Source organism: Lissotriton helveticus, chromosome 10 (assembly GCF_964261635.1).
Source record: "Lissotriton helveticus chromosome 10, aLisHel1.1, whole genome shotgun sequence".
Taxonomy (NCBI): Eukaryota; Metazoa; Chordata; class Amphibia; order Caudata; family Salamandridae; genus Lissotriton; species Lissotriton helveticus.
The window spans coordinates 1,071,368,435-1,071,381,631 of record NC_136071.1 but is presented as its reverse complement, the minus strand read 5'-3'; positions in this window follow the sequence as shown (position 1 = coordinate 1,071,381,631).

Genomic DNA, 13,197 nt, shown 5'->3' with positions numbered 1-13,197 from the left:
ATTGCACGCAGAAGACAGAGAAATGGTTAAAAGGACAATGGTGTGAGGTGGTGTTGAGCGCCATGCTGCTTCAAGTGGGGCCTAGCTTAAGTTGACAAGGCCTGCTGCAACATTCAAGAACTATGGAATCAAAATGTTTTCTAGGCAGAAAAGAATGTATGAACAAACCACACAGTAGAAATTTTAAATAATTGTTAAGCTTCTGTAGTGAGGTCTTCCCATTGCGAATTTGGCAACATACCGTTTTGATGTGCTTTTTAAACATATTATTTTTGCGTGTACTGTCAAATTGATAGACAAAGAATACAATGTGCATCTTCATCCAATAAATGCAAGGCTTCAAAATAGATTGAAATTCTGAGGACAGATGGAGGAGCGAGTGAAGTTCTGAAAAACGAGACACTATTCCCAGGCAGTCTTGCTATAAAAGGTGCAGGAGTTACAATTAAACCCGAGCACTGTCATTACGGCAACAAAGTCCTCTTATCAGCCTAACTCTGCCTTGTGATTTGGAGCCTTCCTGGCGCTGGGCTGGCTTATTTGCTTTCCCAGCAGGACACGACTTTCATACAGCAGCCTTTCCCAGCAGGGCGGGCTCATTCCACAGAGCACCTCCCGCTCTTGAAGTCATCTCCCACCGGCCGCATTTTTCCCATGGGACTGTCCCCATTAACAAGTTTAACTTTCCGAGTCTAGTCTAATGAATATTAGGCAATTTACTTGTTGAAGCAGGGAGGGCAGGGTGACCGAGCAGTGGGGGTTACTGTGTGCAGGCCATGCTGTTCTCTACTGTGGCTGCATTCCCAACAGAACGACTTGGGGCTGGTAATTGGAGCCCCAGATAACAAGCATGTTTGCTCTCGTTTCTTTCTGGTAATGGAGTCCCTGTCTGGTGTGTAATGATCCTTGTGGGCAGATCGAATGAGGCATCTGTAGGAAAACATTTGGCAAAGAATGATGGCACCAACCAGCAAGCATTACCACGGTTATCTACTGTCTCGAAAACATTTTGCTGAGGGCATCGCTCATATCAAAGGGGGAAAAAAGCTTTAGCAAGTTTGCAAACTTGGTTGCACAAACTAATTTGTTTCCTTGCAATTCTATGCCCAGTCTTCGGTCTCAGACCAGCAATCCCATTTCCTCTGCATCAACAGACTCAAACTAAATTAGTTCTTATTCAAATGCTATTATTAGAGCCTGAATGAGTGTGCCTTTCACCAAAAAGCAGGAAATTAATCAATAGTCCTCTAAAAACATAAATGTCAGGACCTCACAAAATCCAATAGGAAGTGTACTGAAACTGTAGGTGGATGATGTTTCTTTTAATTGGTAGGAAAGGTTGTTGATGCTGTCTGTAGTGTATCTTATTTTCTTTTCAGGAGAATCACTTTTGTGCAGCTCAAATACAATCTCTGATCTACTTTATTCTCCAACCTTGGCTTAAATTTTTCGGCGTTACACCATTTAACTTGTTTTTAATCATGTTCTTTACTTGTCTTTGAAATGGTTCATTTATGTCTAGAGTGGTCGTTGATATTTGCATAGGGCACACATACAAAAAACGAAAAAACAAAAAATTACCTATGCTTATAGGGCTAATAGAAAATTGTGGGCGCGTCTTTCAAGACTGTCCACTTACAATTCGTATAGAACACCTTTTTGTTTTAATGCATATTTAAAGAAAATACGATCCGTGTTGGTCCAATGAAAAATACTATTGATTTTAAATTACTATAAGAATGACTAAAATGGGGAAAAAAAGCATTGTCATGTAAAGTATTGCCAATTAGGCCCTGGCACTGAAGAGCAGGATTTAAGACAGATGAGGAAATGTGATCAGACATAATGCCCTTACTCACAATGCAAGATAAGCATTTGCTAGGGTGGGGTAATCCATTGCCCCATACTTTATGCTCTTGTGGGTAGAAGCAAAATGTGAATGACAGTTTAATCGACCGAAAAAGGAAGAAGTTTGACTCTAAGCCCCATCTCTGTACCTATATAAGTATCTATTTCAATTTTTTTTTATGTACGAATGTTTTTGATTAAGATTGTCTCTTGGCCAGATCTAAAACATGTCGAGATAACGCAAGAGATGTCAGGTACAATTTTTCCCAGGACCCTGCTCCAATGGGAAAAGTCCAGCGCAAACTGCCAGGCCATGTCCTCCATGAACCAAAAACTCAAGGGACCTATTACTGGTTTCACCATAGCTAGGGCTCATCAGCCAGGCAGCTTGGTTTAGTGACAGCGTGCATGGGTTCCACATTTGGGCAGACCGGTCCCACTTAGAGAGACACACTGAACTACACAAAAAAGTGATGCTTGAATTAATCTCAGCCACTGGAAATTACACAGGGCTGCATCCAAGTCCTTTGTTATTTTGCACATCATGCCACCTCTGTTTGGACCCAGCCATATGCAAATCATTCTTCCAGCAGCACCACTTCTATGGCCCCATTTGTTAGCTATGAGAGATCTTCTACTTCCAAAAGCTTGGTGTGTGCCAGAGAGCAGGTACTGATGGAGCGATGATGGCCTAAAGGGGGTAGAATAGGAAAGATATGCTGTAGTCTTTTCGGATACAATATGATTAAATCCATTGTATTCATCTTTTATTGATGAAAACATAGGAGGCACTCTCCACCACTGTTAGACAGAGGCACAAGGAGTAGGGGAGTTGGTTTGGAGGCAACAGAGCCAGCAGTAGGCAAAAGGGTGTGCTTATTTATAGTGTTGGTGGTCGTATCCCATAGAACCTCCACTACCCCAAAAGAACTTGTATAGATGTTTAGGTATCTGGATTTTTTTTTCTGTATATTTATTTATAAGCACAGGTGGAAGGTACTATAGAAGAAAAAAAAGAATAAATAGCATTTCATCGACATAATTTCATCATTATAGTAAACACCTTAATAGTGAGCATCATTCATAATTAATATCTCCCTAGAGCTTAAAGTTCCCATTACAATTTCTAAATACAATCATCTCCATAATTTTAGAACCCAACGAATCATTAGTATAATACGTACTTTAGATTTCCCCAAGGCATAAATTCCGCATTACAATCTCTAAATAGGATCATCTCACTACATTTTGGAACCAAGAGAATCTCTGTTGTCTCTCTTAGCCAAGGGCGGTCCCTATTCTTCACCCCAAATTTTATGAAATGTTGTCACGGCCCATATTCTTTGGGAGTACAGTTTTTGCTTATGTTTAACTTGGGTCATCTTGTGTTCCCTGTGGCTAAAGACAGGCAGTTCAACCATTCTCCATTTGTGTAGAATAAGAGATTTGGCCACTAAATACAAGTGGTTTTTAGTGTATTTTTAGGTGGAAATTAACAATTTTGAACAGGGCGGCCAACGGGTCTGGAGTTAAAGATGTCAACAATTTTCTGTTTTGCTACTGAAGACCTGGTTCCAAAATTCTGTTAAAATCGAACAAATAACTCAGACATGCATTCTGTCTCCTATTTAGTGTATTTGGTGGCTACATCTAAAAAACAGTCCAGACGCTAATGATAACATTTTTTGTAGACGCCCTGGGGTAATATAGAGCCCCCATTTACAGAAGAAAGCCATACGTTTGAAATTAGCCCCTCTTATGTCTTTATATGACCATTCATTTTATGCTTTCTATAAAAGCACTTTTATTCTTCATCCTGTGGAGACCTGTAGCTTTTAAAGGGAGTTAGGAATTATCTGTCCCTAAAGTTGGTGCTGAAGTATTCAATACCAATTCCGGACCCCCATTGTCTCCCACACATAAAATGCTTGGCTGATTAGTGTTGTGAGTGTGCTATTTGGAAGTTGTAAATTCCACACTAAGGGGCATATGTATCAAGTCCTTTTCCCATTTGCAAACAGGCCGATTCTCAGAATCAGCCCGTTTGCGAATGGGAAAAAGCCTTTTGGGATGTATCATCCCAAAAGACCCTCGCAAAATAGGGAATCGCAAAATTTGAGATTCCCTATTCTGGGAATGCATTTAAGGAATCGCTAATTGCGATTTCTTAAATGTAATGTAGGAAGCACCCAAGTTGTGCGATTTTGGCTTAGGAAATCACAAATTACCACCAACTACAGGTTGGTGGTAATTTGAGATGTCTTTGAAAAATTAACTTTTTTGCATTTTTCAAAGTGCCATGTGACGCACATACATGCCTTTAGGGCATGTTTGTATGCCGCATGTGCACACATACATATTTCAGGGGTGCTTCAGGGTTGCTACAGGGTGTCCTTTTGACACCCTTGCACCCTTGAAATTGCATTCCTAATGGGTACTCGCAAATTGCGAGTGTCTTCCCATTCATTCCTATAGGCCTCTAGGCCCTTAGGAATGAATGGGAAGGTATTCCTTAATTGCAGATCGCAATTTGTGATTCGTAATTAAGGAATATGTAGGAATCGCAATTATTATTGTGATTCCTACATACATAGCATTTTACGAGCCCATAAGAGCGATTCACAAAAAATAGCTATTAAGGACTCACAAAAAGGCTATTTCATACATATGCCTCTAAGGTGTGTAAACGTATAACGAACAAGAATAACGAAGGGGGAGTTCCTTCTACCCAATTTTAGTTGGTCCTCTGTTTTCACAACCCCCTCTATCAATAGATCTTTCATCTGATAAACCCCGCCCTTTTCCCAGTTACTTATATTCCGTACAGCAAACTGAAGACCTATTGCATCACAATGCCTTATCTGAATCAATGTCAGTGTGAAGAACGCAAACCTGATATTCTATCTTCATTAAGGCAAACCTATAAATAATTATGTACAGGACCTTATATCTATTATGTTTGGGCAATCTTGGGATTATTATAAATGGCACTAACTGGATGTTGCTTTCTAATAACATTTGCCGAAGGTATAAATGTTCTTAGTGACCTTGGGGAGCGACTGCCTGTCCACACCAATCCATAAAAGCGGCTTCAAAGTATTTCTTGATATAGGGACAGCCAAGGCCGCCATCCTCTATAATCAACTGCCTGGTTTCTTATTTGATGTGAGTTTTCTTACCTGCCCATAGAAATTTACACAGTATCTGGTCTATCTCAATAAAATAGCTTTGGGGATCTTTAATTCTCACATTTGAAAAGAGAAAAAGAGGGAGTACCGTAATTTTTTATTGACGCAGTTATCCTGATAATGGAGATCAGTAACGACTGCCAGTTATTTATAATATTTTTGGCTTTAGCAAGTGTAAACACATAGTTGAGTTGGAAAAGTTGGAAGAAATCGTTCAACACCAAAATGCCCAGATATCTAATTGGGGCAGGCTTTTGAACCTGCAATCGCAATTCAATCGGAAGGACCTGATGAGAAAAATTGAACAGCAGAATTTCTGACTTTGCGTGATTAATCCTATAACCCCCTAAGTCTGGAAAAATTCAAATGCTATCAAAAGTTCCAATGATACAGATACTAAGTTGGCAGGGTATGCCTAGACGTGGGTACCTTGCTCACTTTACCACTAGATTCAAGCTAGCCTGAATGATGAGTGGTGTTACCACGAAACCGGTCCTAAGATGCTTGATTCCGGTTCAGGGAAGCCCTGGCTTGACAGTTCGGGCCGAACTGTTTCAATGAGGTAAAGGGTCAAGACTGATTTGCATATATCTGGGTCTAAACTGAGGTGGCGAAGGGAGCTGAAGAACGGTGATCCGTGACTGGGGGTTAGTGTCTGAAGTTTCAGTACTCCATTCATCACCACCTTGCTTTTGCTTTGATACCCTTATATTAGCAGGGTATGCCCAGATCTGGGTCCTTTGCTCACTTTGCTTTTGGATTCATGCTTGTCTGGCTGATGAGGGGTGTTACCCCAAAGTCGGTCCCATTATGCTTGTTTCTGGTCCAGGGAAGACCTGGCTTGGCAGTACCGGCTGGACTGTTCCCATTGGGTGCAGGGTCAGGACTGATGGGCATGGAGCTGGGTCTAAACTGGGGTGGCATGGTGAGCACAAAACAATGGATTTAGGCCCAGATCTCTGTACTGGGTGAATGTATGACATTGTTCTGCATTCTGTCCATCAATTGTTCTCTGTGCACTATTAGAAAGTTGCCATTTTTCAGCCTTAGCCATTTAGTAGCTGCAGCCTGTCTCTGGGTCACATGACTCGGTGTAGTTGACAGTTGGGCATGTGTATTCCTCCTAAACAGCCACACAATCTAGGGAGCTAACTCTTCTTGGATTGGCCAGTACTAGCAGGATGGGAGGATCAGTCGGGCACTGCCCACTTACACTTAAGTAAGCTGTGTCCTGTCTCCACACAAAGGGCTACATGACCCCTGTAGTTAACTCTGGAGCCAGGGCCACGAAGGCAGCTCACCTGTGCACTTCAAAGGCATGCCTCTAAATGCTTCTTCCCACTTCAAAAGGCCCAACAGGGTAAACATACTGGACCTTCGGCACCAACTTTTTAGTGCACTTCTGGACCTGTGGACACTCTGCCAGGAAGAGGACTGCCACTCTGCTGGACTGCTGTTCTGAAGGACTGCTGCCCTGATGTGCTGACCATCTGCCTTCATGACTGTGTGTGAAGGTCTGGACCTACATCTCTTGATCTCAGAACTCCAGAGTGACTTCGAAGGCTAGTTGGCTGGCCTCCTGATCTAAATCCCCAGAAACACAACAGGCTTCCAATAACCTTGCACGTGCACTTGGACCCTGTCATCTGTGAGTCAACCCTGTCAAGTGGTGCCCCCCAGTTCTGGGCCCTTGGAAGTGGGCTTAAGGTGCTCCTACAGCCGCTCTGGATCCAGCGGAACTGATGCATCTCCTCTGCTGTGCATTGCAACCTCAAGCAGTACCGATGTATCACTGCTACTGATGGATTGGATCAATCCACAAAACCTGCATTGCCTCCTCAGCTTCTTCAGAACTGTCTCTGGGCAACGTATTCTCGGTGCAGGCCCTCATACTGCTCTTTAATAGCAACCACGACGATGACACCGGACTCCCCCTCACAGCCTAGCTACTCCTCGAACCTAATGCATCGCCTAAACTGCATCAAGCATCCTCAAAGTTGGACTTTGCATCGCCAACCCTCATCAGCAGGATCCTCAATGATGACACAGGACCTCAAAACACAACCTCGCTGCATCTCAGAACTGATGCATCGATTCACCTGTGCAACGCATCTTTGATGTGGGTCATCACAACGCTCCACAAACCAGGATTTAAGGATATTAGTTGTGGGAAACAACTCTTCCTGCTGGCTGGAACAGTTTTGGCCTGACAATTTAGGTGCACATCCTTCCCATACTCCAGCAGTCAAATGCCTCAGGTTCTGGATTGACAATAAAGAATCCATGGAGGTACAGGTTAGAAAAGTAGCGTTAAGCTGTTTTGAACTACTAGGGGGCTCTCTAAACTGTTACCATGCCCTCTGCCAAGAGTGGTGATGCGGGGGCTGGTGAATTCCCTTTTGGACTATGAAAACTCTCTTAACCTGGGGAGTCTTAAATTCATGAAAAAGAGGATTCAATCTGTTCAGAGCGCCGCTGCCTGGATCCTCTTCAAAATTCCAAAGTACTAGTCGACTGCACCAGCCCTAGCAGCTCTGCACTGGCTACTTGTGCATGAGAGAAAACTATTCAACATGCTTTGTCTAGCCCTTTGTGCTATGCACGGAAAGGGTACACAGTTAATGCAGCACTTGCTGAATCTCTATCTTCCTAGGAGATCACTACATTCTGGGGATCAAAGGCTGCTGCTGGTCACCAGTTTCAAAAAGGCAAAAAGTGAGGGGGGATCCTTTACCTATTTACCTCCTAATCTCGATCCTAATCCCAGTGTATTTCAGAATTAAACAGTTAGAATTCCATTTTAGTAAACACTTTTCTATTTTACAGTCTTTTCTGGACATGCTGTTCCTAGTGCTGGGAGGCCTGTTATGCGCTGTATAAATTACAAAGATTTGAACACAATTCCTTAGCACACAGCAGTCAGGCTTAACTTAGAGACAATGAGTAAAGTATTAATGCAGCACTTTAAACTGTAATGAAGTGAAATCACATCACAAGAGATTGAGTTACTTTTAAATAAAAGGAAACAACAAAAACAACAATAATCTAGCTAGTAGAACCGGAGATATTCAGGTTGGAAGATTTCAGTGAAAATGGCGCAAAAAAGCACAAAGTGGCAACTGTGGATATCTGTCCACACTGGATCGGACAAAGTTACTAGTTCAGGGTGACCACAATGGAGTGCAGGCCAGCTGTGATGAGGCTGCTGCGGCAATGCAAAATCCTTGTGATGGGACAAGCCCATGCAGCAGAGGTGATACGCCAGTTCTGCTTGGGGTTGTGCCATGCAGCTTGGTAGATGCGTCAGTTCTGCTGGATCCACAGATGCACTGGCAGAGCTCCTTCAGTGAAATGTAGAGCTGCAAGCTGGTCCCTGAGTGCTTTCAAGTCAACTACAAGTAATATGTAGACAGTGTTTGAGGCAGGTTTTTTGCCTAATTGTACTTGCTTCTTGCTGAATCTCCTTATTAGTGACACAAGATATGGTTTGCGTTGAGTGCCAAGAGTTGGAGTAATTTATACTCTTCGATGTTTCGCTTAAGATTGGTGCTACCTTTCTTTTGGTCCTGATGATGAGGACCCTGTTTCAAAATATTGATTATTGGAGGTCGAAACATTGACAAATATGCTAGAGGACTGACTCTAATGAGGATATTTCACTCTATACTCTGATTCTGAAGTGTGTCATTGAATTTTACTTTCATGCCAGCCACTAACTTTGTAAATATGCATCGTATATAGCACTTGCACACTTTAATTCACTTATTCAACAACTGCAGTGTTTCTTGAGGCACCTTCTGATACAATGTGGCTATATGTATTTATATATGTTATGAGAATAATCTCTTTATTCTCCATAATACATTTAATTAATTTCCCCATGACAAGCAATCAGTTGATGGCTTCATAAAATTGTTAATGCAGTAGAGGCCTACACTTTCTCCAAGAGGACCATTGTTTTGTTTTATGTTTGAAGAAATGTGCACATGCAAGCACTTTAGCACTGTTTATCAGTGGTAAAGTGCACAGAGTCCCAAGGCCTACAAAAGCAGGATACGAAAAATTAGGAGGACTAAGGCACAAGGTTTGGGGGAAAACCACCCTAAGGTTGACAGGTTTAACACTTTATGATATGAGGAACACAGAAATACTGTAAGAACACTCAGGCACCACATTATGATCTCCATCCAGCTGCACAGCCTTTTTCAATGAGTCCAATTAATTAAATTCATACCACTTCTCTTATTCAACCATTTTATCCATTGTTTATCAAACTTTTGACTCATTTGCTTTCTTCAATTCATTATACTCATTTCCTCATGTTCATCAAATTCAGTCTTGTTCATAAAAATACAGGAGTGAACGGTGTTTCTACATGTCACGCTTTATTAAAAAGTCACCCAATGCATTTCGGTAAAAAACCTTCTTCAGGGGTATCTATAATATAAAAAGATTCACCATCATTAATTCATTTGTGATGTACATATTGCAAAACCCGTACTAAATACACTTGTGTTCTAAAACGCTATTTAACACAAAAAGCACTACTGTTCACAATTCCTACTATGTCACAAATTATGCTACCAGCACTTTGAACATGAGCCTGTTTTTCAGTGCTCTTGCTAACCGGCCACCTCATATTACTAGAATTCAAGCATTCTTGCTAATAAGTTTGTGAAACCTCTAATCTGACGTTGATTTTCGATATTCAGCAGTTTAAACATGAGCCTGTATTTCAGAACACAGAAATACACCATGAATGCTAAGCAAATCATACTGTTCCCTTAAATACTCCTAATAGTTTTGTGAATCAGGTAGGAAGTCTGTATCACTATTAGTTACCCTACGATTTGTGGAGAATCTTTAAAGAATCATATCTAGACTCAGGAGCAAACCAGTCACGACTTTCCAAGTATTCCACATGCTTCAAAGACAACTGAGTCAATGAGTTGCAGGCAAATAGAAAGATTAAAGCACAGATTGCTATTTTAAATTACCTTAAGTGACCAATATGGTTGCCAACTCTCTTAGCTTAACCAACCACTGATCCGTTTTAATATTAGCTAGAGAAGATACACTAGTGCTACTTGATTGCACTGTTTGATTTGACTCCTCGATTATACCTTGCCACTACATCTGTTGTGCTCTGTTTATTTTTAAAGGATTTACCTTAAACAATGGAATAACAAAAGACCATAATGATAAAATAAGAGTCCTCCGCAATGAACTCTTATGATCTGAAATAAGTGTAAGCCACTACATCTGCATTGCTGTAGAAAGGTAAGTCGTCGTGAAATATCAAACCATATGGGCCTGATTCTAAACTATGACAAAGGAAGGAGGTTTGTGTTTACCAGCACTACTGAGTGCAAAGCTGGCTCTCAGAAATGTAAAGACACATAAACAGGGTCCAACACGCAACAGAAAGTTAGTACAGCATGGGCCCTGTGACTTTATATTAATTTAGCCATTAGGCTACTGAGGAGGCCCTGTGCTGGCTCTGCAGGATACTCCCTGTCAGCAGACAACAAAGTTTCCAATCAGGGGCAATGCTTTATAATGGATTATTATCAGGTGGATTGCTGCAAATGGCCAAAATAAAGCAAACACAGTCTGATTTGTTATAATGCTGTTGTCTAGAAATTAAGTAATATGGCAACCTCAGTTACCAATCTGGAGAAACCCAAGTGGCCCCAAGTACACAGGGTAAATCCCATGAAGCGTCTAAAGCAATGGAAGATCTACATATGAGTTGGACAACCAAGATTCTTATATCTGCATGTATGCATTACATAGACATAGATTACATTGATTTTAGGCAAGTGAAGAAGTACAAGAATTGCTGGCATCCCTTCACCTCTTATCTAGAAGGTGCTTCCAAATATACAAAAGCACATATATTTTGCCATCACCCTACAGGTTTCTGATGTTTATGAAGCTATATACAGGTTTCAAAGATAAAACTATGTATTTTTAGGCAATCATGTACATAAATTATAAGGACAAATGTCACACATTGTTCTCAGAGCAGTGCTACACTACCTTGTTTAAAATATATGTCCCACTCCCTATCACCCATTTAGACATAGCATGCTTGAGATCGTTGTGTGTGATCAATGTTAGTTTTAGTGTAACATTATCAGAGAATTCAACGTTGTTGCCTAGGAGTGCAGCAGATGAGTTTATTTATTGTTTGATTCATTAAAATCATTACAATCACAGAAATAAAACAGAATCATTTAAAACATTGATCAATACACAATGTCCATAAGAAGCTGGTATAACCTTATTACATTAATAGAATCAACTTTGGACTGCAGAATTCATGTTTTTCTTTTACAGTATACTAGTCCATCAGGTAAGTAGAACAAGTATATATCAAGAAGTGAACATGCATAAACGTTAAGTAGAGATTACTTAACAGCAGAATTAAAACCAGTTACCTAATAAATTCTACAAATTTGCTTAAGTTCATGTAACCGAATGATTTCATGAGTCCTGAGCCCACTAAATTATATCCAGACGTTCCATGGCAGCAAAAAAAAGTGCAAAACAATCACAAAACATGTGCAAATGTGCTGAGGTACATACTATTTAATGATTACCCGAAAATAAAATAAAGTTCAACAAAAAATGTAGCGACTTAATGGAGCTAGAAAATAGTTTATTCAGCTACTCAGCTATTTAATGAGTAGAAAAGTCCTCAGTTAATAATCAAATTAGAATATAAAGCGTAACTTACCGCCGAGGCCCTGCAACAAGAAGTTATTTCTGTGACTCAGTCAAAAACTTAACAAACCAGCAAATGAGTGGAATAAAATTGCCAGATAATCATACAATCAGAGCTTAATGGCACGTTCTCATTCCCTGCCTCTCCGAAAAAAGGTTCCAGGAAAATGTAATGGAAGATTAATAGATTTGTACAAATACACACCATATGCAGTAGTTTCCTATGAATAGCTCAAAGCCTAGACTTACTGTTTGGCCAATCCTGTAACCAAGGCTATGTACCTCGCTTACTCAGAGAAATGCCAAGTCTTAGCCTCAGGAATTAATCTCTCATGTATCGAGCGAGAAATACGAGGTAAGGTAAGGAATGAATGCCCAGAATTTCAAAAAAGTTGATAATTGTCCAGACGTGCTTTTTAACTGCAATAGCTCCTTTGTCCAACTAGAATGAGACAAATGTAGTTGAAGCAAACTACAGTTATTTGGCCTGGCCATTGATCCTTTAGGGATCAAACTTGGAGGGGATCCATCAAATAAGCCCGCCAGTATGAATAGAGGTGCTAATTACCAACCAACACACGTCTTCACACGTCAGCAAGAGATCAAGTTTCCAATGAGGCCAAGGAAAAGGAGTGTTTCAGAAATGCTGCTTGGGGATCTGGATCCTGCCTTCGAAGACCAAATTCTTGTAAAATTTGGGCTAAGCCAAAATGCATTTTAAGGGAATGTTAGACATAGGGGGGTGAGAATTAGAGGATTCCAAATATTGGTTAAGGTCTGTCATAAAAATATTAAAATAACAGAGGTCAAGATTACACCCCTGTTTTAGGCCATTTGATGTTTCTATTCTTGGAGTGGGAAATTTTCTGCCCCCCATTTTATTGTGGATCCCGGTGTTCGTATAAAAGCATGTTATGATGTCCAGAGGTTTGGTGGTGCACCTCAGGCAGCTAGTTTTTGGCATAGCAATTCTCTGAGAACAGTGTCAAAGGCCGCCTTTAAATTGCGTTTCTCCTATTACAATGACTGGAGAATCTGGATTTCATTAAAGACACGGAGGCTGACATTATGCATAATCTTTTAATGTAGTCTCCAAGCCGCATACCTCACAATACCAAAGGTTCCAGAATAGAACATAAGGAATACATAAATGGCATGAGCTGAGAACAATCTGCCTCTTTTAAATGTAGAGAAGAAAATAAATAAGTCCATGAAAAATAATAAACTTCTAAATTACCAACTTGTAGACTACTATAAAACTTCCAATGGATCCTCAGGAAGGCCTGACGAATGAAAAAGCCAAACGAGGGATAATCCAAGACATCATGCAGTTATGATGAAGAGTTACCTGAAAAGAGAGAGAGGTAAATGTTTCCTGAAAAGAAGTACACGATATAACAAGTAATGACCTAGATAAGAGAAAAGAGAAAAT